Raw genomic sequence first — 12,559 nt, 5'->3', positions numbered from 1 at the left:
TTCCTTATGAATGGATCAATGTCATTCTTTTTGATGGAAGTAGAGAACTCTATTGGAACATAAATACCTCAATGGAACACAATGTATAAATAATGCATTTACAATGGACAAGGGACATGACAAACAATTTCTCAAAAGAAGACATACAACTAGCTTGTGTACACAAAATTGCTCAAAATTAATAATTATTAAAATCACAATGCCATTTGGTAAGAATAACTGTTATCAAAAGGTCAAATATAAACACAAGGGTTTGGCAAGAGTGTTAAGGAAAAGGAGTCACTGTATGTTGTACTGGTTATGTAAGTACTTTCATGACAGAAATTGACGTGGAAGTCCCTCAAAAATAGGATTACTGCATGATTCATTTGGAATATCACAGAGATGTCTGTACTTGCATGTTCATTGCAGCCTAATGAATAATATCTATATTGGGGCTGGTGATTTAGCTCAACAGTAGTATGCTTGTCTAGTATGCCCCAGGCCCTGAGGTCTCTATTGTATCCTTTAGTCATTTAAATTGATTCCTTAATGTAACTGTAACCTCTCTATACTTCACCTTGACAAAATTAAATTTATAAAAAATAAAAAATGATTCCTTACTCAGTTTTCAAAATATTGGAGCACCTTTATATATTTTTAATTTAATTTATTTTAAATTATCTTTAGTTGTACCAGGAGTTTCAATTCAATGTCAGTTTATGAATACAGTGCACTTTGATTAATGTCACCACTTTCATCATTCTCTCCCATTTATATTACCACCTGAACCATCTTAAGATTTAAATCCTTTAAAAATGCCAAATGCCATTAATGATTCATCTCAGATTATTGCCCTTCTACTTTCCACTTCAATTTCCCTATGGTCAAAACTAAAATATATTTTAAAAAGATGCAGGTAAAATGGCCTCAGATAGCATAATTGGAGTGGCAGAAGTTGAAAACATATTTGTTACATTTGGGAGCATGGTATCAATCAACTGTGGCCTAGCTCTGTCAGGTCAGTTGTGCAACAATACAATAGAGACTCTACTGAGAGGATCTCTTCTTTAAATGGTATATTAAGATATAGTAGCAGGAAACCAAAGTTTCATGTCTAGGGAGTGAGCTTGCTTGGTCTCACACAAATAGTTCTATGTTGCTCTTCCTTAGGACTTTCTTCAATGATGCCTTCATGTCCTTGTTCTGTAAACTATAGATCAGGGGATTTAAGAATGGAGTTACCACAGAATAAAACAAAGTCATAATCTTTCATATTGTAATTGGGTTATCAGCTGTGGGGCTTACATATATTGCCAAGAAGGATCCAAAGAACAAACACACCACTGTCAGGTGCAATCCACAGGTAGAAAAGGCTTTTCTCTGGCCAGCTGTGGACTGGACTTTTAACACAACTATCAGTAAAAGGGTATAGGAGCCTAGTATGTAGAGAAGAGTGAGAATAATGAGGGAGCTCAGGATATAGAAAACCATCTCTGTAATAGGAGCTGGGACACAAGACAGAGCCAAAAGTTGGTCCATGTCATACAAAAAATGGTCAATGATGTGGGGCCAAAAGAAAGCCAATTGTGAGAGTTGTATAGCTGAGATAGAGTAACTCAAGAACCCAAACACTCAGCAAAGAGATATTAAGATGTATCAGAGCTGTGGAGTCATGATTGTTGGGTAATGCAGAGGGCTGCAAATAGCTAGGTATCGGTCGGTCGTAAGCCATGATGCATAGGAAATATGATTCAGTTGTACCCAGAGATGTAAAAAAGTAGAACTGGAGGATATAGCCAACAAAAGAGATGGTTTTTGTCTCTGAGAGGAAGTTGACTAGTATACTGGGTACAGTGGAGGTGATATACCAGATTTTAAGGAAAGCAAAGTTCTCTAGGAGAGTATACATTGGAGTATGGAGCCTCTTGTCCAGTCTTACTGCACAGACAATGGTGCTATTTCCTATGGTGGTAAACATGTAGATGCCAAAGAATATTGAGAATAGTAAATTTTGTGCCTCTTGATTACCAGGGAGGCCGAGGAAGATAAATTCTGTCACAAAGCTTGTCTCTGAATGATTCATGAATCTCAGAACTGTAAAGACATAAACTCAGTATCTTAACATTTAAAAAGGTTAGTGATCAGGAATCAATAAACTGAAAAATATAATGTAACTAAACATGGCTAAAGGTAATTTAAGAAATATAATTTTATTGTTATTATTGAGGTGTGTACAGGGGGGTTGCCATTTCATAAGTCAGGTAATGAGTATAATTTATTCTGGGCAATGTAACCCCTTCCTTTGCTTTCCCTTAGGTTCCCCCTTCTGTCCCTGCCCATGCATTGCATAGTTCATTTTAAGGGTACTTCCTGTTGAACATTTGAAACAGCGATATTCACAAGAAAATATGTTGGAAATGATTTGTACAATTTAGGGGGTGATGGAGGGAGGGAAAGTAGAAGAAAAATGAGGGAAGAGGTAACAAGTTTGACAAGAGATGTATTTATTACTTTACTTATGTAAGTTATGTAACTGTAACCCCTCTGTACATTACCTTGAAAATAAAAACAAAATAAAAAACTTCCAAATCATATGTAACTATGTTGAAAATGAACTATACGACTTGTGGTTGAGGATGGGAGGGAAAAACTGGGAGGGAGAGAGAGAAAAGGCCACAATTTCCTCAGTACTTGACTTACATAACTGTAACCATTCTGTATATCACTCTTATAACAACAATAAAAATAAAAATAAAATAGTAAAAAAAATTATATGCCTTTTCTCCAAATAAAAAGACATTTATTTATTTTTTTAATTGTAAAAATACCATACAGAAGGGTTACAATTACATGGACAAGGTAATGAGTACATTTCTTATCAAACATTGTTGCCTCCTCCTTTGTTTCCCTTTCCCATCCTTTCCCTACCCGTCCCCAATGTTGTAAAGTTTGTTTTTCGACATAACGTCAAAAAGACATTTATTTATTTTATTTATTTTTGTGCCAGTCCTAGGGCTTGAACTCAGAACCTGGGTATTGTCTCTGAGCTTCCACTTCCAGTTTCTTTGGTAGTAATAAATTACCAAAATATTGCTGACTTTGAATTGCAGTCCTCAGATCTCAGTCTCTTTTTTTTTTTTTTTGTCGGTCGTGGGGCTTGAACTCTGGGCCTGGGCGCTGTCCCTCAGCTCTTCAGCTCAAGGCGAGTGCTCTACCACTTGAGCTACAGCGCCACTTCTGGTTTTCTAGTGGTTTATTGGAGATTTCAGTCTCACGGTCTTTCCTGCCCGGGGTGGCTTTGAACCTCGATCCTTAGATCCCAGCCTCCTGAGTAGCTAGGATTACAGTTGAGAGCCACTTGTGCCCAGCAAAGATATTTATTTGCAATAAGTTATTCAGGGCAAATAATCAAATAATCTAAAACATTGTCTTGGCAATTGAATTCATCTGTGCTCTAATGATAAAAATTAATTAACCAAAATAATTTTTCAATAATGAAGAATATAAAAATATAGACAAAATTATAAAGAATCCAAGCCACAACAGAACATACATTTTTTTTAATCTTTGGAAAGTTGTCTTCCTCTATTCTTTGAAAATTAAAATGAAAAATTTCAAAATACACTTTACAAAAGGAAGCTGAAACATGGTTTGAATGTGAGGGTTAGAGGGAAGGGGGCAAGGAGTGGAAAAGGGACTAGTAGACAAATACAGTCATAACACTCAATATATGCATGTGAAAAAGGAAGTGGGAACCTTGATGTGACTGGTGGAGGAGGGGAAGGTGGGAGAGAAGTAAACGATAGAAGAAAGGGTACTCTGACCAACAAGCACTGTACTCATAAATGGACATGTTAATTGGTAAACCTCTTGTACAACAATTTAGAGATAAAAATGATTAAAAAGCACAGTTTTATAACCTGTCTTAAAATTATGTTTTATCCTTTTTTATGTAAAAAATCCAGTTCTGCTGGCCACCAGTGACTCATGCCTGTAATCGTAGCTACTCTGGAGCTGAGATCTGAGGATCTTGGTATGAAGCCAGCTAAGGCAGAAATGTTCGTGACTTATCTCCAAAATAAGCCAAAAGTGGATGTGTGGCTCAAGTAATAAAGCATTAGTCTTAAGCAAAAGGGACAGCCCCCAGGCCCTGCATTTAAGCCTCAGGACTGTCATATACACAAGACATACATACATACATACATACATACATACATACATATATACAAGACAGACAGAAAGACAGACATACACACACAACAGTCTAATGTCATCTACACAATGCCTACACTTCCTTCTTATCTACAGATTTAATGAACCTCCTAGAGTTAGATTGAAATTGTTACCAATATTTTGATAACACCAAAATATTGTAATTCCCACTATAACCAATATATATATATATAATTTTTTTTTTGCAAATTCTGGGGCTTGAACTCAGGGCATGGACACTGAACTCAAGGCTATCACTCTACCACTTGTGCCACAGTGCCACTTGAGGCTTTTTCTGTTTATGTGGTAATGAGGAATTGAACCCAGGGCTTCATGCATGCTAGGCAAGCACTCTACTACTAAGCCACATTCCCAGCCAATATAATTAATATTCTTCAACATATATCTTGATACATTTGATTGATACAGTGAGGTTACAATGATTAAAAAAATAGTAACTGGTCAATGTAAAGTGACAGTTTTTGAAAAAAAATTTCATTTTGTTATTGGGATTTGAACTCAAACACTTACATTCACTTGGCTAGTTATATACCACGTGAGTCACATCCCCAGCTGGTGTTCTGCTAGTTTGGAGTCTCATGGATTTTTCTGCCTGAGTTGACTTCAAACTATGATCTTCTGGATCTCAGTCTTCTTAGTAGCTAGAATTACAGCAGTGAGATATTTAGATACTCAAAATAAATCTATCCTATGCTGGAATAAGCAAGGCAAAGCCTATTTCTAGTTAACACAGTATGCATAGTTTTAGTAGTGTGAGTGTCTAAAGACTAAGTTATGGTTCTTTCCTTTAGACTGAAAACTGTAAATTCAAATAATGTCATATTTATTTTTATTATATCCAAGGACTCAGTGAATAGTAGGCATTTGTAGGAATTAGTTGTTGAATGAATTTCAGACTTGCTAATCCTTTCACTCAAAAGATAATCTATTGAGTTTATAAACATTTCTGCCACCATCTCCAGTTACCATCAACAGGCAGTGTCTGAGAATTACAAATGTGGCCATGTTTCATGATGTCTCTTATGACCCATTACTCCCACCTTGGTTTATGTTCTAGTCATGTTAATGATCCACTATAAATATAAATCCCTACCTCCCTTCCTTTCTTCTCTTTCTAGATCCTTTTCCTCCTCTTCCCTCTCCTCTCTTCCCCTCTCCTTCCCTTCTCTCTCTCCTTCCCTCTCCCCTCCTTCCTTCTCCTCCTCTCTTCTTTTCTCTCCTCCCTCCCTCCCTTCCTATTTCTCACTCACCTTTCATTCGGTGGTTCTGGAGTTTGAATTTAAGGCTTTGCACTTGTGCTCTAGCATCTGAATTGCAATTCAGCCTTGAGCCTCTCTAATCATTTATCCTGTTTATATTTTCAAACCTGTAGTCACCATTTTCCTGAGAACTTAGTTCATCCTTTTCTTTGTAAAGGTTCCTAATTGGTTCTTGCTTCTTAGTGAGTGTCTTCACTTTCGTTCTTTAATCCATTTAGTATTTGCTGAAGCCAGAACTTGAGTGTTATTCAAGTAACCTTCCAATTCTGTCACTTATGTAATTCGTAATAAATTTTTGTTGATTTTCCCTCTCAAAACTTTTCAAATCTGTGAACATTTTGCAAGAGACTTTTTTCTGGGTGCTGGTATGAGGTCTTAACTCAGGGCCTGGTCTCTGTCCTTTAGCTTTTTCCCTCAAGATAGTGCTCTACTACTTGAACTCCACTTCTGGCTTTTTGGAAGTTAATCAGATATAAAAGACTCACAGACTTTCCTACCCAGGCTGGTCAAACCTCAATCTTTATCTCAGCCACCTGTGTAGCTAGGATTTTGGGTGTGAGTCACTACTGCTGCTGGCTATCCTGGACATTTTAATGTCAATATTGGATATTCCAGTTGTTGAGTGTAGAACTGTGAATGTGCCCAAGGAAGAAAGAATGGGCCTTCCTAAGGAAAAACTGGGGATGTAATTTTAGGAAGAATGGGCTCAGTTTGGTGAGGAAGGACCTCTTTAGCAACCTACATGGTGACATTCCACAACTGGATTAGCTTCACAAGTGATTGACTCAGTCCTATAATACTTAAATCAGTAGTCCTATTATGTCACATACTTAAAGAAAAATAAAGGATAAAATAACCTTGATTTGGGTTCAAATGTCTTATGAGGTATTGCTTGTACATTGGGCAAGTTAACATCTATTATTCAAAGCTCTTGTGAAAACTGTGTTGAAGTACAGTTGCCTAATATATAAAATAGTTCCAGATAAATAATGTATTTTTTGTAAAATACTACCAATAAATATAATTGCAAAGTAACTTAAGATGAACTTTAATCATGACCATTTAAAAACTGTAATGAACAACAATGAATTCATATGAACCTAAAAGAATAGATTCAAGCCACTCAATTCAAATATATCACACAGAAAATTTATGGGCAGTGTTCTGTCACTCAGATTTATTTTACCAAACTTCTCTAATACTCTATCACTTAGAAATACATAGCTTCCCAGTAGTTCATACCTATAATTTTAGTTACTCAGAAGGCTGAGATCTGAGGATTGTGGTTTGAATCCAGCCTATGCAGGAAAGTCTGTGAGAAACTCTTTTCCAACTAAGCAGCAAAAGTCAGATGTGGAGGTGTGGCTGAAATAGTAAAACACCAGCCTTGAGTGGAAAAAGCTAAGCAAGAGTGCAAGGATTTGAGTTCAAGCCCCAGTACTGGCACCAAAAAACATACCCCTACAGCTTTGCTAATATAACCAAAAGTTATAAAATCACAGTGATGTTAATAATACTAAATGCAGAAAATAAATGATTAATGAAAAGGAATTTTATTACCTGGTATAGGCATAAAATAATAGGAAGATGTCATATTTAATTGAGAAAAATAAAGAAAGTTATTAAGGATAATGTCGAACAGGTTTCTAATACCAAGTTTAGAATTCATCAAAGTTCTTAACAATAAGGCATTATTTTATGAGTCATTAGTATAGGAAGTTTAAGGAAGCATTATGTTGAGGGAGAAATGGGTAGCTGAGCATCAACATAACATGTTAGGATAGGATCTATTATTATACTGAAGATGATCTGATTAAACCATATAGCCAGAAACACCAAATGTAGGCAAAAATTTCATTCATATTGTAATGTATAAGGGATTTCCTCTGGGGCTAGTATCCAGGTATAGATGTATCAAAAAAAAAAAAAAACAGTGAAGTTCAAACAGGAAGAAACTTACTTACTTTTCATGATGGAGTTAGGTGTGGACAGCCCCCAAAAGAAAGACCAAGTCTGTATCTTCTCAAGGTGCAGACCCAAGGTCTAGTCCTGACAATCCTAAGGTTATACAAGGCTAACTGTAGATTTTTTTCCCTGCAGTTTTCAAGGTAAATAAGTGTGGCAATAGGTAAGTGTGGGACAGCAGTGACAGCTAGTAGAAGCTGGTCCTTGAGGTGTGGTCCTAAGGTGGACTGATACTTTGACCAAGACAGACTGACTGAGTTCCACTTACACTTTTCTATTTCATGATGATGCCAAAGCCATAAGTATTTAATAGAAGTGGTTCTTTGGATTTTGATCTTTCCTCAGGCTAGGGTTTTGTGACAAACCCTTGATATAGGTTTGATAATTCCTTGAGATTCTGGGAATATAGCAGGTAGCAGTGGGTAGCAGCTCCCAGACAGCCTCTCAATCCTGAAAATAAACTGTGTCCAGGACTTGCTGCCTGAAGCTTGCTAAGTTATGGTGTTTGGCAAGTTAGCTGAAGTTAGTACTTTGTGTGTGTGTGCTGGCACTGGGGCTTGAACTCAGGGCCTAGGAGCTATCCTTGAACTTTTTTGCCCAAGGCTAGTGTTCTACCACTTGATTCACGACTCTACTTCCAGCGTTTTGCTAGTTGATTGGAGATAAGATTTTCACAGACTTTTCTGCCCAGGTTGGCTTTGAACAGTGATCCTCAGAGCCCAACCTCATGAGTAGTTAGGATTATAGGTATAATCGATGGGTGTCAGGCTAGTGCATTTTTTGTTAGGATATTTTTCACTTATGAAGGGTTTATCAGCACTTAACTCCGGGTAAATGGAGGAGCATTTGTCTAAAAAGTCTGTAGTCACCTCCAGGTAGCCAGACCTTTCACTGTCTCCTCTGCAGTAAAAATTTCAAGTGAGTTTTATGTACTAGTTATTTTGCTGTAGAGTAGTGGGGTATGATGCAGAGATGTTAGAAAGGGGTTTCTGGTGAGAGAAGGAAGTGATTCTCAAGGGGTACAATTAAAATAGTATCTTAGAGTTATTTTGATCTTTCATCTTCCCTGGGGCAGTGCTAAGGCTCCCTCAAGAGTATTTGGTATAGCATCCTTCCAGTCACACCATTCATTTGGTTTAGCATAATTTGGACTCCAGAGCCAAGACAGGAAGAATGTCTTAAAGGTGATAGTGAAAGGTATAGCTTTCCAGACAACTTTTTTATTTTTAGGAAAAGCCTATTCATTATGAACTGTAGGGAATGTTTACATGTTTATTGTTTTAACATATGGGAATTTTGTTTTCAATTTTTAGTTACTGGTAGGCTATTGTGTTTTATATTTGTCCTACCTATTCTTTGTTCCCCTATTTCTTCTTCTTCTTTTTTTATTGTTTGTGGGCCTTGAACTCAGGGCCTGGGAGCTGTCCTTGAGATCTTTTGCTCAAGACCACCACTCTATCATACAGCACGACTTCCAGTTTTTGAGTAGTTAATTGGAGATAAGAGTCTCCCAGGGACTTTTCTGCCTGGGCTGGCTTTGAATCATAATCTGCAGATTTCAGCCTCTTGAGTAGCTAGGATTGCAGGTGTGAGCCATTGGCACCCAGCCCCCTATTTCTTCTGTTTTAAAACATTTACTTTTGGATTATTCAAGAAGTTTTATTGTTCATTTTCCCTTATTATGGTAAAATATAACACTTTATTATGGTAAAATATAACCACATCTAATACATAATAACATAAAATTACCCTTTTAACTGTAACTTAGTGTACAATTCTCAGTGTTATGTAACCATCACCATCAATCATCTTCAGAGTATTTTCATCATTCCAAACTGAAACTGTCCGACCATCATTTTGTCTTTTCTCTTTTCACTATACCCCAGGTAGTTTTCATAAGTAGAATCACATATTAGGTGTTATTTTGTAGCTGGCTTATTTCACCTAATAATATCATTAATGTTCATTCTTATAATGTGTGTACTATTTTGTTTTTCCTTTTTTGTTTTTTATTTGAGACAGGATCTGTCTTAAACCCTGACTAGGAACTCACACTTCTTCTCTTTCAGCCTCCTGAGTGCTAAGATGATAGTTATCTGCTACCAGCCCCATAGGTGACTTACAGTAGAGTCAGCCTTCCTTCCTTCCTTCCTTCCTTCCTTCCTTCCTTCCTTCCTTCCTTCCTTCCTTCCTTCCTTCCTTCCTTCCTTCCTTCCTTCCTTCCTTCCTTCCTTCCTTCTTCCATATTCCTGCCTTTTTCTTTCCCCCCTCTTTCTCCCTTCTTTGCTTCTGCATCTTTTTTGTGTCCTTGTTGACCTTTTCTATCTCTGTGTGTGTGTGTGTGTGTGTGTGTGTGATGTGCATTTGGTGATAGGAGTTGCTGTTTCTTTGAGAATTTTTTTTGGGTTTAATATTTTGAGCTCTAAGTATATTTTAGATATGAGGCTCTTGTCTGATGTATAGCTAGTAAATATCTTCTCCCATTCTATGGGCTTTCTATTTATTTTTCTAGCTATGTCCTTTGCCATGCAGAAACTCTTCAGTTTGAGGCAATCCCATTTATCCAGTCTTACTTTGATTTGTTGTGATTCTGTAACTTTACTTAGGAAGTTTCAATCCATGCCAAGGAGCCCTAGTGTTTCTCCTATGCCTTCTTGTACTATTTTCAGTGTATCTGGTCTTACAATGAAGGTCTTTGATCCATTAGGAATTGATGCTGGTGCAGGGTGATACAAAGAGGATCTTTCTTGAGTTTACACATGTTTAGCCAGTTCTGGCAGCACTATGTGTTGAAGAGGCTGTCTTTCCTCCACTGTGATTTGGGCTCCCTTATCAAAGATTAGGTGGCCATAGGTCTCTGGGTTCATTTCTGGGTCTTCAATTCTATTCCATTTATTTATTTATTTTTATTGTGAAAATACCATAAGAGGGGTTACAATTACATGGGCAAGATAATGAGTACATTTCTTATCAAGCATTGTTGCCTCCTCCTTTGTTTCCCCTTCCCTTCCTTTCCCATACCTGCCCCACCCCCCATACCTGATCTTCCACCCCCCCAATTGTAAAGTTCATTTTTCAACATAACGACTTGTACATCTCATTGTTGCAATGGGTCCACCTGTATCCTTATTTAAACATTGTTTTTTCCCTTCCCCTCCACAAATTATAACCAACAACAAATACAGTGAAAGCAGGTGTTATACCATGCAGGAGGGACATACAAAGCAACAAAGAAGTCATCTTATAAATATGTTAGAAACAATTGCATGAAAGAAAAAAAACATTTGAAATACTTATCTTGGGGTTCATTTCCCTAATATCAACTTATCTGACCTTTTCTACTTGTCTTAGACATATACTAGTTATTGCAAATAAGGGAAACCGTGGAACCTATGTTTCTTTGGGCTTGACTTACTTCACTTAATATAATTTTTTCCAAGTCTTTCCATTTCCTAACTAATGGGGCAATGTCATTCTTTCTGAAGGAGGCATAGAATTCTATTGTGTATATATAATGCATTTTCTTGATCCATTGATCTACTGAGGGGCATCTGGGTTGGTTCCATATCTTAGCTATAATAAATAATGTTGCAATAAACATAGTTGTGCTGGTAGCTTTAATGTGGTCTTGTTTGTAAACATTTGAGTAAATGCCCAAGAGTGGGATTGCTGGGTCATAGGGGAGCTCTATGTGGAGTCTTTTGAGGAACCTCCATACTACTTTCCAAAGTGGTTGAACAAGTTTACACTCCCACCAATAATTCAATAAGGTTCCCTTCTGTCCACATCCCCTCCAGCATCTGTTGTTATTAGAGTTCTTGATTTTTGCCATTCTAACTGGGGTGAGGTGGTATCTTAATGTTGTCTTGATTTGCATTTCTTTTATGGCTAGGGAGGTTGAGCATTTCTTCATGTGTCTATTGGCCATCCTTCTTTCTTCTTCAGAGAAGTTTTTCTTTAAGTCTTTACCCACTTATTTATTGGGCAGTTGGTTCTTTGAAGATTTGTTGTTGGGGGATTTAATTTTTTGAGTTACAGGTATATTTTAGATATGAGACCCTTGTCCATTGTATGGCTAGTGAAAATCTTCTCCCAATCCGTGGGCTTTCTATTGATCTTGCTAGCTATGTCCTTTGCCATGCAGAAACTCTGCAGCTTCATGCAATCCCATTAATCCAACCTTTCTTTGATTTGTTGTACTTCTGGGTCTCTATTAAGAAAATTTTGACCTGTGCCAAGGAGACCTAGGGTTTCTCCTATTCCATCCTGTAATGTTTTCAGAGTGTCTGCTTTGACTTTGAGGTCTTTGATCCATTTGGATCCATTCTGGTGCAGGGTGATATATAAGGATCTAGTTTTAGTTTTCTACAGGTGATTAATTTTGCCAGCACCATATACTGATGAGACTGTTCTTCTTCCATTTTATTATTATTTTTTTAGCTCCCTTACCGAAGATTAGGTCGCCATAAATCTGTGGGTTAATGTCAGGGTTTCAGTTCTATTCCATTGGTCCTGAGGTCTGTTCTTGTGCCAGTACCAAGCTGTTTTGATTACTATGCCTTTGTAGCAGAGTTTGAAATTTGGTATTGATATTCCTCCATCACTGTTCTTTCTGTTGAGGATGGTTTTTGCTATTCGGGGTCTTTTATTGTTCTATATGAATTTTTGGATTGCCTCTTCTATTTCCTTGAAGAATGTGGTTGGAATATTAATAGGTATCACATTGAATATGTAGATAGCCTTGGGAAGTATTGCCATTTTCATGATGTTGATCTTTCTAATCTAGGAGCATGGGAATTTTTGCCACTTTCTAAGTTCTGTTTTCATTTCCTTTTTCAGGTTTATAAAGTTTTCATCATAGAGGTCCTTCACTTCTTTGATTAAGTTAATTCCTAGATATTTTATTTTGTGTGGGCTATTATGAATGGAGTTGCTTTCCTAATTTCAGCCACACTTTTCTCATCGGTGGCATACAGAAAAGCCATTGATTTTTTTTTTTTTGGGTCCGGTCGTGAGGCCTGAACTCTGGGCCGGGGCGCTGTCCCTCAGCTCTTCAGCTCATGACTAGCGCTCTACCATTTGAGCCACAGCGTCACTTCCCACTTTTTTCTTTTTTGCTT

General features: G+C 37.2%; 1 pseudogene; it reads right to left on the bottom strand.

The window, feature by feature from the left end:
• Positions 1-1,119: 1,119 nt before the first annotated feature.
• On the bottom strand, positions 1,120-2,068 carry LOC122126606 (annotated as a pseudogene).
• Between the last annotated feature and the right edge of the window lie 10,491 nt (positions 2,069-12,559).

The sequence above is a fragment of the Dipodomys spectabilis genome, unplaced genomic scaffold (assembly GCF_019054845.1).
Source record: "Dipodomys spectabilis isolate Male_0828 unplaced genomic scaffold, ASM1905484v1 ptg000286l, whole genome shotgun sequence".
In the NCBI taxonomy this organism is placed as follows: domain Eukaryota; kingdom Metazoa; phylum Chordata; class Mammalia; order Rodentia; family Heteromyidae; genus Dipodomys; species Dipodomys spectabilis.
Note: the sequence above shows the minus strand (reverse complement) of the source record. Positions and strands in the feature narration are given on the sequence as shown.